The following is a 23,087-nucleotide window of genomic DNA, read 5'->3' on the forward strand; positions in this document are numbered from 1 at the left end:
TCCTTCGATTTCCCTTTTGGTATCAATTTTATGTCTATCTTCCTATCTTGGTTATTCTATATTTCTATCTTTATTTTCTGCATCTTAGATTCGAGTCCTCGTGGGTCGATTCATATCACAATTGCAAAGTCAATTTCCTAATATTATTGATGCACCACAACATGCCTCGGAATTCATTCCACATCAGCTGCATCCCAATACTTCTACCACTTATTCTTTAGCTCCTCAGCATAAGCCTACTACATTCACAACACCACATACCGTCTGTGATTTTGGTGCTCAACCCTCTACCGAGGCTTCGCATTAGCTATCCACTCAACAGTTATGGTTTTTTATACCACTAGTAACCCATGTTCAATACTTTTGTTGATCACTGCTATACTCTTGAGCCTATAGTTAAGTTAATTGGACCGCCAAAATTTCTTTCAAAGAAGCTTATCATGCCAGAAGAGCCAAAGAAAATAGTTGGCAAAGTGAAGAGTGTAAAAAATGATATGAAAAGTTTCGTGAGACTTGCGGGTTATAAAGATGTTTCATATAAAAACTCAGGCATGTTTTTAAGTGTCAACCTTCCTCCAAGCTTTGAGGCATCAAAATTTGGGGAGCCTGGTGGACAGAAGGATTCTGTGAAATATTTAGGACGATATTAGAATCAATCAAGGAAAACTGAAGGAAAGAAGAAGGGAAGCGCACCTATTGCCATGCTAGGGAAAAGCAGAGTTTGAGAGATCCAACTCACTAATACTGTCATCCTCAATCCCAAGCTTACATATTAGATCCACATGCTCATCTGCAACAAGGTTCCTCTTCGCAAAATTCAAGATATTCCATTCCACTTCCTCAGTATCCTTTGAACAATGCACAATGGTATACTCATCCATCTTTTTATCCACAATGTCATGCAATAGTCCCTTAACACCATCCTCTATACCCACATATTTACCAAGGAGCTTCTAAGTCCAAGTTTCAATCGAGGCCGGAGTTTGCAAAAATGAAGAAATCAAAGGTTAATTTTACATCGATTGGGGAATCATATGCCAGTTTATTCCAGAGATTGAGACCTTTGGGCATTATCACTCCTCTCATTGGGTGTACTCCTGATCCACATTTAAGAAATTTCGATCCTCATGTACGATGTGTATATCATTATGATATCCAGGGTCACAGTATTGAAGGTTGTAGTGCTTTGAAAAGAGAAATAGAAAGGATGATTCAAGAAAAATTGATCGTAGTGTAAAACATTGACACTACAAAGGTCAGACAGAATCCTTCATCAACGCACGATAATGTACAATATATGGGAAGCAACGAGTTAATCATGAAGATCTAGAACTTATTTGTCGAAGAGAATATTTCTAAAAGTGGTGAAAACTCTAGTCATGCTGATATGCAAACCAGTGGCTAAGATGTCGGGCTCAACAAATTAAGAAGTCACTCCTCTCCCTACTAGAAAGAGGTCTGGTAGTTTGTTTTGTTTTCTTTTTTGTTATTCAAATTATATTAGGGTTTTAGATCGGGATCTATCTTTTTTTTTCCCTATTTTTATTTATGTTCAAACCCTTCTATCTTTTATTTAAACTAAATAGAGTGTCCCTTTTCCCATTGTGTTTTAAATATGTGTTGTTTATTTTCTTTACATAGTACATTTTATGTTGGTTCTAGTGATATGACATGCTTGCGGAAAATCAGAGGGCTAAGGTTAGAAAATAACATCTGAGAAAATAGGTAGAGTACTGAGACATTTGGTGAACAAGTTGAAGCCTTCTTTAAAATTAAGGGAATTATTTTGAGAATTACAAGAATAACTTGGTCATGAATTGAAAGACATATCTCAATTAGGTCAAGTAATGGATGCACGATCTTATATCAAGAGAAGCAAAGAAAATCAGCTCCACAAAAGCATGTGTCATTCAATGTGAGGGATGTACAATAAAGGTGGAGTTGTATGCTGGATAACTATAGAAGAAGATGTGACACATATGCTCAGTTAAATTTGTGTTGTTAAAGTGTCACAAACGATCTTTATCTTTTAATTCATATTGCATGATGTGTACTTGCATTTTCAAGGATTGATATGACAAAGGCATTTCATTTTGCTATCCAAACATTGTGTCATCCTTTGTTTACCCCATTTGAGCCATAATTCTATTTTCTTTTATACCCCTCTTTTGGAATCAAGATAGAGTAAGCAATGTTCAAAATAAAAGTGTCGATTAAAAAATAGAGTCAGTAAAGTTTCAAAAAAAATAAAAAAGAAAGAAAAAAGTGTGCCAAAAATAAAGAAAAGAGAAAAGTGTCTAGAAAAATAGAGTCAGAAAGGGTCCCAAATAGAAAAAGAGTCAAGATAAGAAAAAAGAAATCAGAATCAAGCAAAATAAGTTGTCAGAACTACGTATGACCTGATTCTCCTCTCTCGGGGGTGAGATATATAGGCTTCCCTACTCTGGGTTCGGTCTAACCAAATGAACAATTTAGAATCACCCAGCCAAAAGAAACTGGGGCATGAGTTAATCCTCATTGTTTGAGTCAATTCCAAAAGTTGTAAGTCCTACACCACTTCAAGTGTCATTTGGGCCTCATGTCATCCTTTCTTTCTAACCTTATCAAAAAGCCAAGTTACAACCAAAGAAAGACCTTCAGATCAATCTTTGAGAATGGTAAGGCTAAGCATGCAATGGATATGATGACACATTTTGGGCACTACTTGTCTTTCTTAGCATAAGGAATCAGCAGAGAAATAAAAATGAGAGAGTCTTATTGGTGAAAATCCTCACGAGCATCGTAAGACAATGGTAAGTTGAGAGAAATAAAAATGAGAGATTCTTATTAGTGAAAAATCCTTATGGGCACCATAAGGCGATGGTAAGTTGAGAGAAATAAAAATGAGAGTCTTATTGGTGAAAACCTTTACAGGAACTGTAAGGCAATAATAAGTCGAGAGAAATGAAAATAAGAGAGTCTTATTGGTGAAAACCCTCACGAACACCATAGGGCAATGGTGAGCTAAGAGAAAGAAAGAGGCTTGTTGGCAAAAACCCTTCAAGGTGTCACTAGCTGAATGATGTTTATGAGTGCAATTGGTCTATGGAAGCACCTCAATTTTTGGGATATTAACTAAATAACTGTGAGTGAAAGTTTGGATGGAAAGATCAGGTAGCTTCATCCAAAATGCATGTCATAATCATTAAAGTTGACTGTCACTTTAAGATAAATTCTTCTTTTCTGTTTTTTAATGGGGACCTTCATTGTCTTTTCTTTCTTCTCTATAGTTTTATTTTTGTTTTCTTGAGTCAGTTATCCGAATAAAAAATTCATTATTATTTTTCTCATATCTTAGAGTCTAGTCCATGTCAAAATAAGTGAAAAAAGATTTCAAAACTGGCTACCAACTTCTTCAATTGTACAAAGCAAGACAAAATGCCAGCACATGAAAGAGACATGATTGTGAGCTGAAATAAAACATGTAGAAAATTTTGTCAATAGGCAAGTTTGGGGGGATTCATGGAAATACCAAGGTTTAAAGGATATGTCTAAGGAACATAGCAACAACAGAGATATTATGTTTTTGTCAGAGTCACTCTTAATGGTCTGAGTTTAGATCAATGTTGTAGTAAGTCAATGACAATGCCAATGGTTGGAAGCAAGATTGAGTATGACTAGCGCAAAAGCAATTGCCTCGAAAGCCAAAGCCACAAACCAGCCACCATGTTTTAAACTCATAAGTTTTCGTTGATGAAAGAAGAAACATGTTACCTTCAAATCAAGGACTTTAGAGCATAAATATCAAGGGCTGCAATGCCTCACTTCTACAAATGCATGAAGCAATTTTTTTGCACAGGTTTGATAAACAAATCATGGTAAAATTTCATCATCCTATATCCCTCGGAGAAACAATTCCTAGTTCAGGTATTTTAGTTTTTAATTGCTAGGTGATATACTTCTTAAATTGAACCTTGAATCCTAGAAGATATACCTTCTGGTCGAGTCATTACCTTTGACTCCTAGAAGATGTACCTCCTGGTTAAGTCATTCCCCTTGACTCTTAGAAGATTTACCTTCTGGTCGAGTCATTCCCCTTGAATCCTGGAAGATGTACTTTCTGATCGAGTCATTCCTCTTGACTCCTAGAAGATGTACCTTCTGGTTGAGTCATTTCCCTTGACTCCTAGAAGATATAATGGTCGAGTCATTCCCCTTGACTCCTAGAATATGTACCTTTTGGTTGAGTCATTCTCCTTGACTCCTAGAAGATGTACCTTCTGGTCGAGTCATTACCCTTGACACCTAGAAGATGTACGTTTTGGTCGAGTCATTCCCCTTGACTCCTAGAAGATGTACCTTCTAGTCTAGTCATTGCGCTTGACTCCTAGAAGATGTACTATCTAGTCGAGTCATTCCCCTTAAATCCTAGAAGATGTACTTTCTAATCAAGTCATTCCCTTGACTAATATAAGATGTACCTTCTGATCGAGTCATTCTCCTTGACTTCTAAAAGATGTACCTTTTCATCGAGTTATTCCCCCTGAATCCTAGAAGATGTAACTTTTAGTTGAGTCATTACCCTTAACTCCTAGAAGATGTACCTTCTAGTCGAGTCATTCCTCCGGACTTCTAGAAGATGTACTTTCTGGTCGAGTCATTCTCCTTGACTCCTAGAAGATGCACCTTCTATTCGAGTCACTTCCTTTGACTCCTAAAATATGTACCTTCTAGTCGAGTCATTCCTCTTGATTCCTAGAAGATTTACTTTCTAGTCGGGTCATTCCCTTTGGCTCCTAGAAAATGCACTTTCTAGTCGAATCGTTCCAATTAACCCATAGATGATGCATTTCCTTGTTTAGGTTTTTCAAGTAGTTATGATGTGACTTTCACAAAAGTCCTCTAATGATAAACTGGGGAAAAATTTAATTCCTGTTGTTTGGAATGTCACTTTTCTAAAAAATGGAATTTTTTTAGCATAATCTTTGTTTAAGATAACACTTGTTCTAGTTTTGAAATTGAAAGTCAGGAGCCTGCTTGAAGAACAGGGTGATAAAATTACAAGTTAGGAGCCCGCCTGGAGAATAGGGTGATAAAATTTAAAGTCAAGAGCCCGCCTGAAGAATAGGGTGATGAAAATTGCAAGTCAGAAGCCCGCCTGAAGAACAGGGTGATGAAATTGCAAATCAAGAGCCCACCTGAAGAACAGGGTGATGAAATCATAAGTCAGGAGCCCTCTTGAAGAACAGGGTGATGAAATAGCAACTCAGGAGCCCGGATGAAGAACAGGGTGAATAAATTGAAAGTCAAGCAATAAGGTGAAGATATTGAAAGTCAAGCAACAAGGTGAAAAGATTAAAAGTTAAACAACAAGGTAAAGCAATTGAAAGTCGATAAAGAGATGAAATTACAAGCCGAGAGCCTGCCCAAAGAATAGGGTGATGAAATTGAAAATCAAAAGATTAAAAATATCAAGTCAGGAGCTCGCCTAGAGAACAAAGTGACGAAATTAAAAGTCTAGCAACAAGGTGAAGAAATTATAAGTCAGGAGCCCACTTGAAGAATAAGGTTAAGATTTTCAAATTCAGGATCAAGGTTCAGAAGTACTACCGATAGAACATGGTCAATTTGTGAGTTCATATCCAACATCAAATTTTGTATGGAGAAATAATCTATTCTCAAGTTCAACCCGAAGAAGATTAGATCTTTTGTCAATTTTGAAAGCATCAGAAACTCAAGTCAAGAGCCCAAAAGAAGCTACATAGATAGGACTTTTGTAGTTTCATTTATCTTTTTAACTTGTAATTTTCATTTTGATGTAATAATAGAGCCACGAACCGAAACCTCGATAGGGCCTCACTTAAATCTCCAACTTGGTATAGTCCCTCTCCTTCCAGCCCTTTGAGATACATGCGACTTGATTCCCATATAACTCGAGATAGGTAGAATTCCTAAGATCAAGGCTTGATTGCCCTTCTTCCTTCTATTCCTTTCTTTTAAATAATGGGCGGGATAAAATTCTGTCTTGTTGTCAACTTCTTTGTCTGGAAACACTTTGTGTTTACACCCAAAAAAGGGCATGATGTAGACATGTAATTTCATCCCTCCCAAAATCAAATTTGAATAACTTTACCACGTACCTCATCCCCGTGTAATTATCCCTCCATTAAAATCAATTTTTATTTATTTTTTGCCTAACCTTATCATACCCCCTTACTATAAAAAACCTACAATGATTTAACGAGATTGTTAACGAGATTGCTTAGACCCATTTTCTTTAGACTTTGATAACGAGATTGCTCGAATTCTCAGCTTATCGATATTACAGAATCCCATACCACAATATTGAGTCAAATTTCTATTGATTTCTACTCAAAACTATATTTTTGCTGATTTCCCTAAATTTTTGTGAACTCTAATTTTGATTTCCTCAAATTTCTGCTAATTTTGATTTCTTCTTTGAAATTTCTACTAATTTCATCTTGTAAGTGAACTCTAATTTTTGTTCTTTCATCTTGTATGTGGATTTTGAGCTTAATTACATCTTATTTTGCATACGGTTCCAAGGGAGGATAAAATTACATCTTATCTTGCAATGCCTATGAAGAGTGTAAAGATCTACTTATTAATATAGGGAGGCAGTCTAGGTTGGCCTTATCGATTGATGGGAATGATGTGAGAGCCTTGTATAATTGGGGGATAGCTCCCTCATTGCATGGATAGTTGATTGCAGACATTGGACCTGTAAGCATCTTCCTTGAGATTACTAGGTTTAATTTCATTAATTTTCTTTGTTCTGGTGGTTTGAACTAAAAATTATGAACTGGGATTAATAGCTCATATTATGGAATAATTTCAAATAGCATTGCTTAGTAGTTTTCTGATTTCTCTGATCTCTTATTATGGACAGATCTCCTTTGCTTGTTACTGAAATCCATCCCTTATAAATATCATTCTCTACATACCATTTTCTTTCCTAATATAAAAGCAAATAATTAAAATAGACAGAGAAATAATAGGTTGATAACATTAGCTAATACAAAGAGAAGATGTCGGATTGGGGTCCGGTATTTATGGCGGTTGTTTTGTTTGTGTTGTTAACACCAGGATTGTTGATTCAAGCACTAGGTCAAAACCGATTTGTTGAGTTTGGCAACTTTCAAACCTGTGGGGTGTCCATTCTGGTTTACTCAGTTGTCTATTTTCCATCATGTGCATCTTTTTGTTAGCCATTGGAGTCCATGTGTATATTGGTTCCTAGTAAGCATGAGTGGTTGGCATTATCTAGTCTTATTAAACTTTTTGCTATTGGATCATCTATTTTTAGAAGTCACTTGTTATTGCTAATTGCCTTTTTTTTACTTGTGTGAGATGTATGATCGATGAAACTTAAGACCAACTATGACACTCACTATGTGATATTGGCCCCTGCTTTTTTCCTTATCATAAAAACACTACGAAATGAAATAGCTGTGCATTCTGATCAATTGTTTGTGATTATGATGGCGGAGTTATGACTTTTATGATTTATTGGAAACTTTTTCTACCCTTTTATAGTCACGGTTGTTCTGCCAAATTCCAGGGTGCTACCCGTGATGCCGATAAAGTTTTCTTAGCTGTAATTGATAAGTTTGATATAATGATGTCGAAATTTAATGTATATATACCTGATGGTATGAGGAATGACTATTTTTCTATACTATAATTTAATGTTTTTTATGTGTATTAATCCACAATTGTCTTTCTTTTGAACTTTATCACAATCCCATACTCGGCCTCTGGCCCACAATTATCAACATCAATCCTACGGTGGCACGTAGTTTTGGGGAAATACCATATTTACCTCTAGGTGCTAAATACTCCTCCCAGACTCAGCTCAGAACGCGTTAGGAATCTACCTTAATCAATATCAACTCATGGGTCTAAAGACCAAAACATAAATATATATCTCATTTGTAAATTATAAACATCTTATGGATTCCTAACTCGACTCAACTCAACACAATCTTTCTCAACATCAAGTACATTTGCTTTACGAATCATTTTCATATATCAAAAGCTTCAAGTAAACATCGTAGGACTCATTCTTGACTTTCAATCTCAAATATCGATATATATTCAATAGTCAAATTTCTCATGGAAAGGCATAACTCATGAAACTTGTCTTAAATCGCTTAGAAATCATCAATACATAATGACAATATACAACTCATGGAATAAATTCTCAATTTAAGAAACATGATGGTGAAATAATCATAAATATCAAACTTATTCAACTCAAATCTCATAAATCATAAATAAAGAAATTTAGGTGTAAACCCACTTGCGAAATCATGTAAATCAATAATAGAAAGTAAATTTTTAGGCACAAGAACGAAAGGAGAGTTCTTGTTCTAGCCCCACATACCTTGGATTATAATTTTAGAGATGTAGAAACTTGTTTGGAACTTCTTCCTTACACTTTTGAGCTAAGATCCTTGATGCCTTTGACTAGGGGAGCTTAATTCTTGGACAACTTGGAGAATTCTATGAAAGATTTTTGAATTTCTTGGAAGGAGTTTTGATTTTTGGGTTGAGGGAAAACCCTAGTTTTCTAGAAAAATCTTGGAGAAATTGGAGAGAAATAGGAGAAAATGATCTTCTCTTTACTACTTTGATATATATATATATATATATATATATATATAAGGCAATAAGGAGCGGAAATGTCCAAAATGCCCTTTTGAAAAAGCTAAAATTTGCTGATTGGGGCCTGTGACGGTTAATCTGACGGTCCGTCAAGTCTCCTAACGGTCCACCAGATCATCCATCACTCGAGTTCCAAAACTGGAACGTTATGCCTCGATGTGACGGTCGAAGTTACGGTCCATCAGAAAACTGATGGACCACCAAGTTGTCCATCACTGGAGGGCTAGAAACGAGATATTCTATCTCGACCTGATGGACCCCTTGATGGTATGTCAACTTTTTTACGGTCCACCATCTTGGCCGTAACACGGTGAACAGGAAGAGGGGTCACTGCCTTGGCTTCACAGGACACTTGACGGTCCACCAAGGACCTAACGGTTTGCCAGGTCGACTGTCAGACCTGGGCGATCCAATATCGCGGAGTAAAATGGCTATAACTCTATCGCCCGAAGTCAAATTTCAATTAAATTTGTATCGATGGAAAGGTTATTCAATTCTTTACATGAAAATTAGAGAAATACAAAATGGTTTAAATATCAATCACTTTGGAATTTATACATATCCACTCAAAAGATGGATTTAGGCTTAAGAAATGATCGGGGTATTACACGTAACTTATGGGTTAAGTTTTGCCTCTAAGGCGAGATTTATATAACATCTTATAATCAAGATACAATGTGGTAGTGTAAAATCTTTCCCATAGAGAGATACTTATTGTTTAAAACTCCTTAGACTAAGTCATGCCGCTAAGGCAAGAGTTATAGAATATCTCATAAATCAAGACATGATGTCGTAGTGTCAACTATTGCCCATAGGGCGTAACTTGTTGTTTGAAAGTCCTTGGACTAAGGCGTGACTCTAAGGCAAGAGTTATAAAATATAGGGGCAGACCTACCTTAAATTTTGGGGTGATCTGGTACCCCTTAATGTCATGAACTGAATCAGGTCATGGCCATGATGGGTATCTCAAGTCCTATAAGGACCGGAGACCACCCATTCTCCTAGTCAAATGAAACACAATAAAAGTATAGCAGTAGAATTTTAAAAATATCACAAGATAGATAAGTATGACTCAAACAGAGTCTAAGAACTCAACAACCAATCCCGAGTCCACAGTAATCCACAAAGCCTATTTCAAACCGACATCAATCTAGATTGGGAAATGCCTCCGATGATAGCCAAGAAAAAAACCAAACAGTAGTCTATGATACAAAAAAACATGACTTCAAAGTAATAACCCTTCCTAAGAATAAAAGCTCACCACTTCAAAGTTGACAGCTGACAACCCAAAACTTTATCACTACGAAGGAAAAACAAAAGTGCCTTCGGACCCTGTATCGCATGGGGATACAATATTTGGATACGGTTAGTGCGTTGAACACTACCATGTAACTTAGGTATAATGATAAAATAATGATAGTTTAATAGTCCAGTTCAACTCAATGTACATATTCATATACATGTATACATACATATATACTTATATAAGATGTTGGGATAGTGAATGAGGTTTATCATGCACTTAAAAACTTTATCCTGAATTATGTATCTTAACTATCATTTAATAGTACACACGGTCTATATAGGCCCCAGCTCTCACCCCCACGTTGGGACCCAATGCGTGTAGCCGCATAATTAGGAGAATAATCTCATATATATACATGGGGGACTCGAACCTCTCAATCATATACTAAGATGACTTAAGTGTCCGATCATGTTATGTAATATGGGGGACTTGAACTGTAACGCCTCAGGTTTTTGGTCCTTGAAAGTTCTTGGAATTTTGTACCTACTGCCCTGGTTATGACTGGACCCTATGAATTGTAGGGTCTACTAACAAGTCATTGGAATGAGTCATAACCAAAGTAGTAAGTTTGTATCTTGATTCTGCTCTGAGTACGAGTAGCTCACTAAGAGCCATAAGAATATGTTACAAGTCATTAGGTGTAACCATAGGGTATCCAATATAAGTCCCAATTTGGGTTTTGTGTTGACTACGACTGTACCCTATAAGTCATAGATTCCTATTATAAGTCATGCCATTGAGTAGTAAGGACAATAGTGTAGGGTGCCTTAGTGGTACTGCCTTGGTTACGACTCGTGGAGACCAGTCATAAGAAGTGGCTACGAGTCAATGGTTGACCCGTAGTCAAAGGTGATACTTTTTCAGCTTTTAAGTTAAGGGAATTTTGGATAATTCCCCTCTTATCAAAATTAAATCCATAAGTTATAACCACTTTAGGGAGTTATTATCACTCTAAATCTAATCCAAGTAACTTCTTAAACACTTCAAAAGGCTTTTTGAATTCCCTCAAGCAAGTCAAACTAGGGTTTTATCAAGTTGGTCATCTAAGGGCTTTAGATTTAAATTCTCTCCATCAAACTTGATGTTTCAATCATATGAGTCTACCCTTAAACTTAATATCTCTATTGCATGAAATTACATGGTTATATATGTGACTAAAACTAAGGGTTTTGACACAATTGGGGGTTTTGACATGAATGGTCAATTAATTATTTTCCCATGGTTTTATTGTGCATTACTCATGTTTTAAATATGGTTTTGAGCTTGTGGGTGCATGGGTATGATGAATGAATTTAGGAATTGTGATTTTTCCCAAACTTGTGATGTTTGAAGTGATTTTGGCTCCAACCCCATATTGTGAAATTGTTTTTAGTTATGAGAAATATAGGTATGTAACTATTCTTAAACTATTGCATTATGATGTTAAAGTGAACCTTGTGGGTTGGTGATTTCAAAAGCTATAGCATAATTAAATCAAGGGGGGTTATGAATTCCCCAAGTAATGAAATTATTTTGGCATGTTGGTGTTACCTTTCAAATATAGTTGGTATGACGTTATAAAAAATTTATGCCTAAATATGTATTGTGGTTCAATGAATGGGATTGTGTGTTAATTATTTTAATTGTTCTTTAAAGAGGGTTGTGTAGTTGAGTCGTGAAAGTTGAGGTCTGAGAGACCATCACTGGAAACCAAGGTTGCTGATAACGGGTGGTTTGAGTCCCCCTTATTATTATTCTTTTCATATAATTGGGAGGTTCGAGTCCCCTGTATCTTATTACATGATTTGGTGTTTATGTTACCTTGATATGCAGGGAGGTTTGAGTCCCACATAGTGCATATGATTACCTTCTAGTTTGTGCGGGCATAGTAACTCGCACTCGCATTAGGGACCTACCAGCTTAGTAAGAGTTGGGCCCATATTGATCGTGGGTATCTTGTATATTATAACAGTTGGGACAACCTAAACAAAGATTTTAAACTGCATGTTAAGCCTTGTTCCCCTATCTCGGTATGTGATATATGTATATGTATATGTATTGGATGTGCATGTAATCTTGAATAATTTTCAACTATTGATCATGGCATTATGTTATCCCGTATCCTTAAGTTACATGCTAACGCTCCAACTGCTAACCGTCTACTTATGTTGTATCCTAACGCAATGCAAAAACTGGCCATACTTATACTTCTCCTTCTCAGTGATTAAGATTAGGGATCAAAACATGAGTTGACATTGAAGTGGTGAGCTTTCATACATCGGAAAACTACATTTCATATTTTGGTCTCTTATCTATTAGACTGTTTAGACTTGTTTTGGCTACAGTCGGGGACATATCCCGACACTCTATTGATACTCAATTTTGGTTCTTGTTTAGAAGGCTTTGTTTGAATTACTGTAGATATGGGTGATGTTGGTTAGTTGTTTTGGCTAGGTTATTAGATATTTGTCATAAAAATATTATTTATTCTTGATTCTATCTTGTTATATGTTTAGAATTCATCTAACGTTTTGGAATGTTGTGTTTACTTGGTTAGGTATGGGGGTGATCTCGGTCCATATGGGATTTGAGATACTCATCATGACCAAGCCCTGGTTTGGGTCGTGACAAAGATGATATCAGAGCCAAGGTTTAGTTTCATTAGGTGTCCAACAAAGTTGTGTCTCTTTTTTATGGGTGTGCAGCGCACCACACTTTTAAAGGAGGGGCTATGAGGCATTTAGGAATGTTTTCCTTTCTTGTTGATTCTATTTTAAACTATAGAGTCTAAGGTCTTGGATCTCTCTAATCCCCTTTGTTTGCCTTTTAGATCATGACTCTAAGAAGATCTGATAATCATAGAAACTCTTCTATCCCATCTTAGGACAATATGGACGGAGGTTATCCAACTTTAAGAGTTCAGACCCAGTCTAGGGTCGGTGCTTTTGACTGTCTTGAGAAAGCTCCACTAATTCCTCTTGCCCTCCTCTAGCAACCCAGGCTAGTGTGTCTAATGCCAAATTTTTCCATTCAATTCATTTGCTTACCCATTTGGTGGCCTCCCAGTCTAAACGAGTTGCTTCTGTTGCTCCATCCTCCTAGACCACTAGAGTTGGCCAATTCATAAGACTGAATCCTCCTGTTTTCACTGGCTCTTAAGTTGAGGAAAATCCTTAGTATTTTATTAATAAAATAGAAAAAATCTTTTGTGTAATGCATGCTACTATTGTGGAGGGTGTGGAGTTCACCGCTTATCAACTAAAGATATAGTGTACTAATGGTATGAAAAGTGTGAGCAACTTAAGAGAAATAACGCTGAGTCCACATGGTGGGCCAATTTCTCTAGTGCTTTTCTAGACTGCTTCTTTCCTCAAGAGTTGAGGGAGCAGAAAGTAGAGGATTTTGTAAACTTGAAGCAAGGTAAGATGTTAGTTAAAGAGTATGCCAGGAAGTTCCATCAGTTATCTCGGTATGCTCCTAAGTTGGTGACTAGCATGAGGGACAGGATGAAGAAGTTTTCTTTTAGGTTATCATGAGACTTGATTCTGGAGAGTAAAGTTGTCTTTTTAAACAAGGACATGAATATTTCTCGGCTTGTGGTTTATATGCAGCAAGTTGAGGAAGAGAAGAAGAAGCATGCTGAAATTGGAAAGAAGCAGAATAAGAAGTTTCACTACTCGGACCATGGTGGACGTCAACAACAAAGTGGTCGAGATGGAGAAAAATGGTCCAAAAATAAGTGGGGTAACTCTATTTCATACTCTACGGCTAGTGCTCCCTACCCGAAGTCGTCGGGTGATTATTGTATATAGAGTGGTAATGGTTTTAGGGTGCCCAGTCTCAAGCTAGTGGGGCTCAGTCATCTCCATCATATCCTTTTTGTAGATCCTCCAGCCAGGTAAATCATGGTGTTTATGAAGAAGGGAGGAACAAGTGCTTTAAATGTGATTGGATTGGTCATATGCAAAGAGATTGTCCTTCTAGGGTTGATTTTGGGGAAAATAATATTCTTATTGCTATTGCACCATCTTCTGCACCAAAGGGTGCTACTTTTGCTTTTGGCACTGGTTGGAACCATCTATATGCTCTCACTACCCTTTAGGAGTTTGAGGCCTCTTCTGATGTCGTTACTGGTATATTGAAACTCTTTTCTTATGAAGTGTATTGCATGCTTAATTTGGGGTCCACTTTTTCTTATGTGACCTCATTTGTGGCTGTGCATTTTGGTTTTGGTCCTGAGTGTATTTCAGACCTCTTTTTTATTTCAACCTTAGAAAGTGACTCTATGGTTGCTAGAAGCATCTATAAGGGTTGTGTGGTGTCTGTTGATGGTAGAGAAACTCTGGACGATCTGATAGAGTTAGAAATGGTTGTTTTTTTATGTCATACTGGGGATAGATTGGTTGCATTCTTGCTATGCTTCTTTAGATTATCAGACCCGTAAGGTTATCTTTAATTTTCCTAATGAATCGATTATTAAATGAGAAGGTAATTCTCTTGTACCTAAGAAAAGATTCATATCATATCTTAGAGCATAGAAATTAATTTCTAAGAGGTGTATCTATTATTTGGCCTGAGTTAAAGATTCTACCTTGGAGAGTCCTTCCTTACATTTCTCCCCTGTGGTAAATGAATTTCCTGAAGTCTTCCCTGATGATCTTCCTGGTGTTCCTCTTGACAGATTGATTGATTTTTGGATTGATCTTATGTCGAACATTCATCCTATCTTTAACTTTTATAGAATGGCTCCAGCTAAGTTAAAGAAGCTTAAGGAGCAGTTAAAGGATCTTCTAGACAAGGTTTTTATCTGTCCTAGTGTGTCCTCACGGGATACACCTATTTTTTTCGTACGTAAGAAAGATGGTTCCCTTCGAATATATATTGATTATCAAAAATTTAATAAGGCGACGATAAAGAATAAGTATCCACTTTTGAGGGTTGCTGATCTCTTTGACCAGCTTCAAGGTGCTAAATTCTTCTCCAAGATTAATCTTTGATCCGGGTACCATCAATTGAAAATTAGGGAGACAGATATCCCTAAGACTGCTTTCAGAACCAAGTATGATCACTTTGAGTTCTTGGTGATGTCTTCTGGTGTGAATAACTCTCCAGCAATATTTATGGATCTCATGAATCAGATTTTTCATCAATTTTTGGACTTATTTGTCATTATCTTTCTTGATGATAGAGTGAGTCAATCATGCCAATAACCTCTACCTTGTGTTACAGACCCTAAAGGATCAATATTTGTATGCAAATTTCTCTAAATATGAGTTCTGGTTAAATATTGTGACTTATCTGGGTTATATATTTCTAGTCAAGGGATAATGGTGGATCCACAAAAGGTTGTGGTGGTTAAGAAATGGGCTAGACCCACGATTCCAACCAATATTTAGAGCTTCTCGGGTTTAGCCAATTATTATAGAAGGTTTGTGGAGAGCTTATCTTGTGTTGTTTCCCATTAGACTAAGTTGACTCAGAAGAAGGTAAAGTTTCTGTGGTCGGATGCTTGTGAAGGGAGTTTTAAAGAGTTGAATGATAAGTTGACTTCTGCTCTGGTCTTGACCCTACCCGAAGGTATTGATGGTTTTTTGGTCTATTGTGATACATCTCGACTGGGATTTGGTTGTGTATTAATGCAAAATGGCAAGGTGGTTACTTATTCTTCTAGACAGTTGAAAGTTCAGCAGAAGAATTATCCCGCTCATGACCTAGAGTTTTTAGCTGTGGTATTTGCATTAAAGATCTGGTGGCATTATTTGTATGGGGTTCATGTTGATATTTATTTTGATCATAAGAGCTTGTAGTACGTACTCACTCATAAAAAGTTAAATATCAGGCAAAGGAGGTGGCTTGAGCTGCTCAAGGATTATGACACGAGTCTTCATGACCACCCAGGTAAAGCTAACGTAGTTGCTAATGCTCTTAATAGGTTATCCATAGGTAGCTTATCTTATGTGGATGAGGAGAAGCTGGAATTTGTGAAGGTCATTCACTGTTTGGCTAACCTTGAAGTTCGTGGGTAGTTTATCTCATGTGGATGAGGAGAAGTAGGAATTAGCGAAGGACATTCACTGTTTGGATAGCCTTAGATTTCATTTCTTAGACTCTAAAAATGGTGGTGTGTTTGTGCAAAAGCTGGCACAGTCATCTCTTGGTTCGGAAGTAAAAAATGAGCAAGTGTTGGATCCTATTTTGATGCAGATCAAGAATGATGTTGGCAAGCAGAAGGTGATAGTTTTTGAGATTGGCGATGATGGTATCTTGAGGTACCAAGAGAGGTTGTGTGTTACCGACATTGATGGGTTACGAGGTAGGAGTTTGGACGTGGCCCATGAGTCGCGGTATATGGTTTATCTTGGATCAACAAAGATGTATTATGACCTTAAGGAGATTTATTAGTGGAATAATATGAAGTATGATGTGGTCAATTTTGTGGTTAAGTGCAAGGTATGTTAGCAAGTGAAAGTGGAACACTTGAGACCCAAAGGGTTTTCTCAAGAGATTGAGCTGCCAGTATGTAAATGAGAGACAATTAGTATGGATTTTCTTATCGGTCTTTCGCATTCTCGCCAACAGTTCGATTCGATCTGGGTCATCGTGGAAAGGATGACTAAGTATGCTCACTTTTTGCCAGTTAGGACTAATTTCTCTTTTGAGGACTATGCTAAGTTTATCATTGAGGAGATCGTGAAGTTGCATGGAGCTCTAGTTTCTATCATTTTTTATCGTGGTACTCAGTTCTCATCTTACTTTTGGAGGTCATTTCAGAGGGGTTTGGGGACTAAGGTGACCTTTAGCATCATTTTCCACCCGCAGACGGATAGGCAAGAGGAAAGGACGATTCAGGTTTTGCAAGATATGCTTCAAGCTTGTGTAATGGACTATAGTGGTTGCTGGGTTAACCATTTTCTGCTCATTGAATTAGCTTACAACAACAGTTATCACTCTAGCATAGGTATGGCTCCTTTTGAGGCCTTATATTATAGGTGATGTAGATCTCCCATCAGGTGGTTTGAAGTTGGTAACGATGAGATGTTTGGCCTAAATTTTGTTTACCAAGTGATTGATAAGGTGAGGATGATTCAGGATAGGCTTAAGACCGCCCAAAGTCACCAAAAGTCCTATGCAGACGTGAGGTAAAGAGAATTAGAATTTAAGGTGGGAGATTGGGTTTTTCTAAAAGTATCTACCATGAATGGAGTGATACGGTTTGGGAAGAAGGGACATTTTAGCCCTTGTTATGTCAGTCCGTACTTGGTTGTGAAGAGGGTTGGTAATGTTTCCTATGAATTAGAGTTGCCTTTTGATTTGGACTCTATTTACTCGGTGTGTCATATTTCAATGTTGAGAAAGTGCATGGGCTATCCTTCGATGGTTTTTCCTTTGGACAAGGTGGATATTTAAGATTCCTTGTCTTATAAGGAAGTTCTAGCGGAAATTTTGGATCGATAAGTCTGTCGGTTGCGGACTAAGCATGTGGCTTCGGTAAAGGTTCTTTGGCGGAACAAAAAGGTTGAGGAAGCTACTTGGGAAGTCAAGGTAGACATGAAGTCCAAGAATCCATTCTTGTTCCCCATTTCTGAGAATCGTGCTTAAGGTATATGTATTTCTTGACGTTTCATTTTATGTCTTTGTTAAAGGAACAATTGTTATTTCTTTGATATCTTTGTTTTTCGTCTTTGTTAAAGGAAAGGGCAGTGGAATGTGGAGTATAATCGTGCTAGTAAATGACTTGTCCTATTATTCGAGGACGAATAATCTTAAGGGTGGAGTATGTAACTCGGGTTTTTGGTCCTTAGAAATTTCTGGAATTTTGTACTCGCTGTCCTGGTTACGATTGGACCTTATGAGTTGTAGGGTGTCTTGATAAGTCATAGGGATGAGTCGTAACCAAATTAGTAAAATTGTGGCTTGATTCATCTCTGAGTACGAGTGGCTCACTAAGAACCTTAAAGATATGTTATGAGTCATTAGGTGTAGTCGTAGGATGTCCAGTATAAGTCCCAAGTTGGGTTCGGTGTTGAGTACAACTGGATCCTACGATTACGAGTCATGCCATGGAGTCGTAAAAGAAAACTGTGTAGGGTACCTTGGTGGTACTTCCTTGGTTATGACAAGTGGTGATGAGTCATTAGGAGTGGCTACGAGTCAATGGTTGACCCATAGTCAAAGGCGACACTTTTTCTGCTTTTAAGTTAAGGGAATTCTGGACAATCCCCCTTTTATCCAAATTGAAACTCATGACTTATAACCTCTTTAGGGTGTCATTAACACTTAGAAACTAATCCAAGTAACTTCCCAAACACTCCAAAAGTTTTTCTGAATTCCCTTAGTCAAGTCAAGCTAGGGTTTCATCAAGTTCGTCATCTAAAGCTTTAGAGTTAAATGCACTTCATGAAACTTGATATTTCAGGAATGTGATTCTACCCTTAAACTTAATATCTCTATTAAATGAAAGTACATGGTTATATACGTGATTAAAAGCAAGGGTTTTGACATGATTGGGGGTTTTGACATAAATTGTCAATTAATTCTTTTCCCATGGTTTTATTATGCATTACTCATGTTTTAAATATGGTTTTAAACTTGTGGGTGCATGGGTATGATGAATGAACTTGGGAATTCTGATTTTCCCCAAACTTGTGACGTTTGAAGTGATTATGGATCCAACCCCATATTGTGAAATTGTTTTTAGTTATTAGTAGTATAGGAATTTAACTATTCTTGAACTATTGAATTATGATGTTAAATTGAACCTTGTGGGTTAGTCTATTCAAAAGCTATTGCATAATTGAACCAAGAAGGGTTATGAATTCTTCAAGTAATGAAATTGTTTTGGCTTGTTGATGTTATCTTGCAAGTATAGTTGGTATAACGATAACAATAATGTATGCATAAATGTGTATTGTTGTTCAATGATTGGGATTGTGTGTTAAGTGTTTTAATTGGGATTTAAAGAGGGTTGTGTAGCTTAGTCGTGAATGTGGAGGCCCGAGAGCCATCATTGAAAATAGCGGTTGCCGACGAGTGGATCTATATGACCGGGTGGTTCGAGTCCCACTTATTGTTATTGTTCTTATACGATTGGGAGGTTTGATTCCCCCTATATTATTACATGATTTGGTGCTCGTGTCACCATGATATGCAGGGAGGTTCGAGTCTGCTGTAATGTATGTACTTACCCTCTGGTTCATGCGGCCATACGCACTAGGGCCCTACCATCAGGGGAGGAGTTAGGCCCATATAGCCCGTGGGTTCTTTGTACGTTATAACGGTTGAGATACACAATCAAAACTAAGATTTTAAACTGTATATTAAGCCTTTTTCCCCTATCCAGGCATGTGATATAAGTATATGTATATGTATATGGATTGGATGATATGCATGGAATCTTGAATGATTTGGAACTGTTGATCATGGCATTATGCTATCCGGTATCCCTGAGTTACATGCTAGCGCTCTAACTGCTAACTGTCTACGTACATTGTATCCCTATGTGATGCTGGAAATGACCATACTTCTACTTCTCCTACTCAGTGATTAGGATTTGGGATCAGTACGTGATTTGGCATTAAAGTGGTTAACTTCTATACATCGGAAGACTACATTTTATGTTTTGGTTTCTTATACTTTGGACTGTTTAGACTTGTTCTGGCAATAGTCGGGGGAATGTCCTGACCCACTATTGATACTCAGTTTGTTTTTTTAGAAGGCTTTGTTTGAATTACTGTGGATTTGGGTGGTGTTGGTCGGTTGTTTCGGCCGGGTTATTGGATATATATCATAAAAATATTATTTATTCTTGATTCTATCTTGTTAAATGTTCAAAATTTATCCGGCATTTGGGAATGTTATGTTCACTTGATTAGATGCAGGGGTGATCTCTGGTCCACGTGGGACTTGATATACCCGTCACGGCCAGTCCTTGATTTGGGTCATTACACGAACCTCCCAATCATATAATAAGGTGGACTTGAACCACCCGGTCATAAGTAAGGGGGCACAAACCCCAGCCCATTTAGACCCCCGCACCGGCAAATGCAATTTTTAGTACTGGTCCCTCAGGTCCGCCACTTTCATGGCCCAGCTACACAACCCTTTTAAGCCCTATTAAAACATTTATCACATATTCCAATTCATTAAACCATAATACGCATTCAGGCATACACTGTTGATATCGTCATACCAACGACACTTGCAAGGTATCATCAACATGCCAAACCAATTCCATTAACTTGGGAGAACAACTCCTTTTTCTTATTAATGTAAGGTGGGGGAACATCAATTCCTTTTGTTCATTAAATCAATCCATCGTGTCTCAATAACCTCTTTATATCATGAAATTATCTTGAAAGTCATTCAATGCAATTTTATTCGTACACAAAATCGTTTACACAAAGTTGGGTTGGGGTTGTTACCAATTCAATTGTCAATATTCACAAAATTTAGAGAAATCACAATGCCCTGGTTTATTCACCATGCCCATGCGTAAAATTGCTTACAAAACCACCATTCAAACATATACAATGCATATCTAAACATGAAACATCCCATAAACAACAATCATTCAAACCTCTCAACCCAACCCCAAAACCATCCTTAAAACCACATGGATAACCATTTAAAATGCATGATTTCACAAAGTAATAGTTGGGGAAGAGGAACATGCTTGTAGTATCAAGAGTTATGTAGAGAATTTGCCCTTGAGAGGTCTAATTAATCAACTTCTTGGAAACCCTAAGTATCTGTCTTGAGAGAATTTAGAGAGTTTGAGAGAGTGTTTTTACTATGAATAGTATGTTTATAAAGTCTCAAAGAGGGTTTTAAGTTGTGGGGGCTAAGAGGGGTAGGAGGGAAATTAGTAGGATGCCTTTAATTAAAAGACTAAAAAGTGATGCCCAGTCGCTATGGGTGAGCTCACGACTCGTAGGGTCACCCTGCAACTCGTTTAGTCCAGTCGTAGTTTGGACAGTGTCTCTGGCCACCCCATACTTGTCTAGTTATAAGTCGCACTATACAACTTATACCCAGTTCGTACGAATCGCAAACATACTAATCGCAGTCACAATAGGAACTTAGTATAGTACACTGTCTCCCCTACGATTGGGTGGTGTTGGTTAGATGTTTCAGCCGGGTTATTGGATATATATCATAAAAATATTATTTATTCTTGATTCTATCTTGTTAAATGTTAAAAATTTATCCGACATTTTGGAATGTTATGTTCACTTGGTTAGATGCAGGGGGTGATCTCTGGTCCACGTGAGATTTGAGATACCTGTCATGGCTAGTCCTTGATTTGGGTCATTACACGAACCTCCCAATCATATAATAAGGTGGACTTGAACCACCCGGTCATAAGTAAGGGGGCACAAACCCCAGCCCATTTAGACCCCCGCACCGGCAAATGCAATTTTTAGTACTGGTCCCTCAGGTCCGCCACTTTCATGGCCCAGCTACACAACCCTTTTAAGCCCTATTAAAACATTTATCACACATTCCCATTCATTAAACCATAATACGCATTCAGGCATACACTGTTAATATTGTCATACCAACGACACTTGCAAGGTATCATCAACATGCCAAACCAATTCCATTAACTTGGGAGAACAACTCCTTTTTCTTATTAATGTAAGGTGGGGTAACATCGATTCCTTTTGTTCATTAAATCAAACCATCGTGTCTCAATAACCTCTTTATATCATGAAATTATCTTGAAAATCGTTCAATGCAATTTTATTCGTACACAAAACTGCTTACACAAAGTTGGGTTGGGGTTGATACCAATTTCAATGTCAATATTCACAAAATTTAGGGAAATCACAATCCCCTAGTTTATTCACCATGCCCATGCATAAAATTGTTTACAAAACCACTATTCAAACATATACAATGCATATCTAAACATGAAACATCCCATAAACAACAATCATTCAAAACTCTCAACCCAACCCCAAAACCATCCTTAAAACCACATGGATAACCATTTAAAATGCATGATTTCACAAAGTAATAGTTGGGGAAGAGGAACATTCTTGTAGTATCAAGAGTTATGTAGAAAATTTTCCTTGAGAGATCTAATTAATCAACTTCTTGGAAACCCTAAGTATCTGTCTTAAGAGAATTTAGAGAGTTTGAGAGAGTGTTTTTACTATGAATAGTATGTTAATAAAGTCTCAAAGAAGGTTTTAAGTTGTAGGGACTAAGAGAGGTCGGAGGGAAATTAACAGGATGTCTTTAATTGAAAGACTAAAACCTGATGCCCAGTCGCTATGGGTGACCTCACGACTCGTAGGGTCACCCTGTGACTCGTTTAGTCCAGTCGTAGTTTGGACAGTATCTACGGCCACCCCATACTTGTGTGGTTACGAGTCGCACCATACAAATCATACCCAGTTCTTACGAATCGTAAACATACCAATCGCAGTCACAGCAGGAACTTAGAATAGTACATTATCTCCCCTACGATTGGAACTCTACGACTCATTATGAGTCTTAACAACTCGTTGGGTGCTAGTTGTGATTAACTCAAAAACTTATCAAAACAAACTGGTTTGGCTACCTTTATGGTCCTAGGACCCTTAATGACACCCTACGACTTGCGGGTGAGTCATAGTGAGGGCAGTAAACTAAAAGATCAATAAACTTTTAGGGACCAAAAATCTAGGGTGTTACGTTCTCCCCCTCTTAGGATCATTCGTCCTTGAATGATGAGACAAGGCTTCCGTTAGCACAATTTAACACGGAATGCAACTACATTTACATTTTAAAAAGACAAAAAACAATGATGTAGGGGAAATCACAATTCCCTTTAACAAAGTTAGAAAATAAAGACGATAAGATTAATACATACCTTAAGCACGAGTATTCGGAACGGGGAACAAGAATGTGTATTTGGACTTCATGTCCTCTTTGGATTCCCAAGTAGCTTTCTCAAACTTTTGGTTCCTCTATACAACCTTCACCGAGGTCATATTCTTTGTCTGCAACCAACGAACTTACCGATCTAAAATTTCAACTCGGACTTTCTCATATGAGAAGGAGCCCAAAACACTAACACTCTCCTAAAGAACTACCAAGGAAGGATCACCCACATATTTCTTTAACATAAAAACATGAAAGAATGAAT

The sequence above is a fragment of the Capsicum annuum genome, chromosome 5 (assembly GCF_002878395.1).
Source record: "Capsicum annuum cultivar UCD-10X-F1 chromosome 5, UCD10Xv1.1, whole genome shotgun sequence".
NCBI lineage: Eukaryota > Viridiplantae > Streptophyta > Magnoliopsida > Solanales > Solanaceae > Capsicum > Capsicum annuum.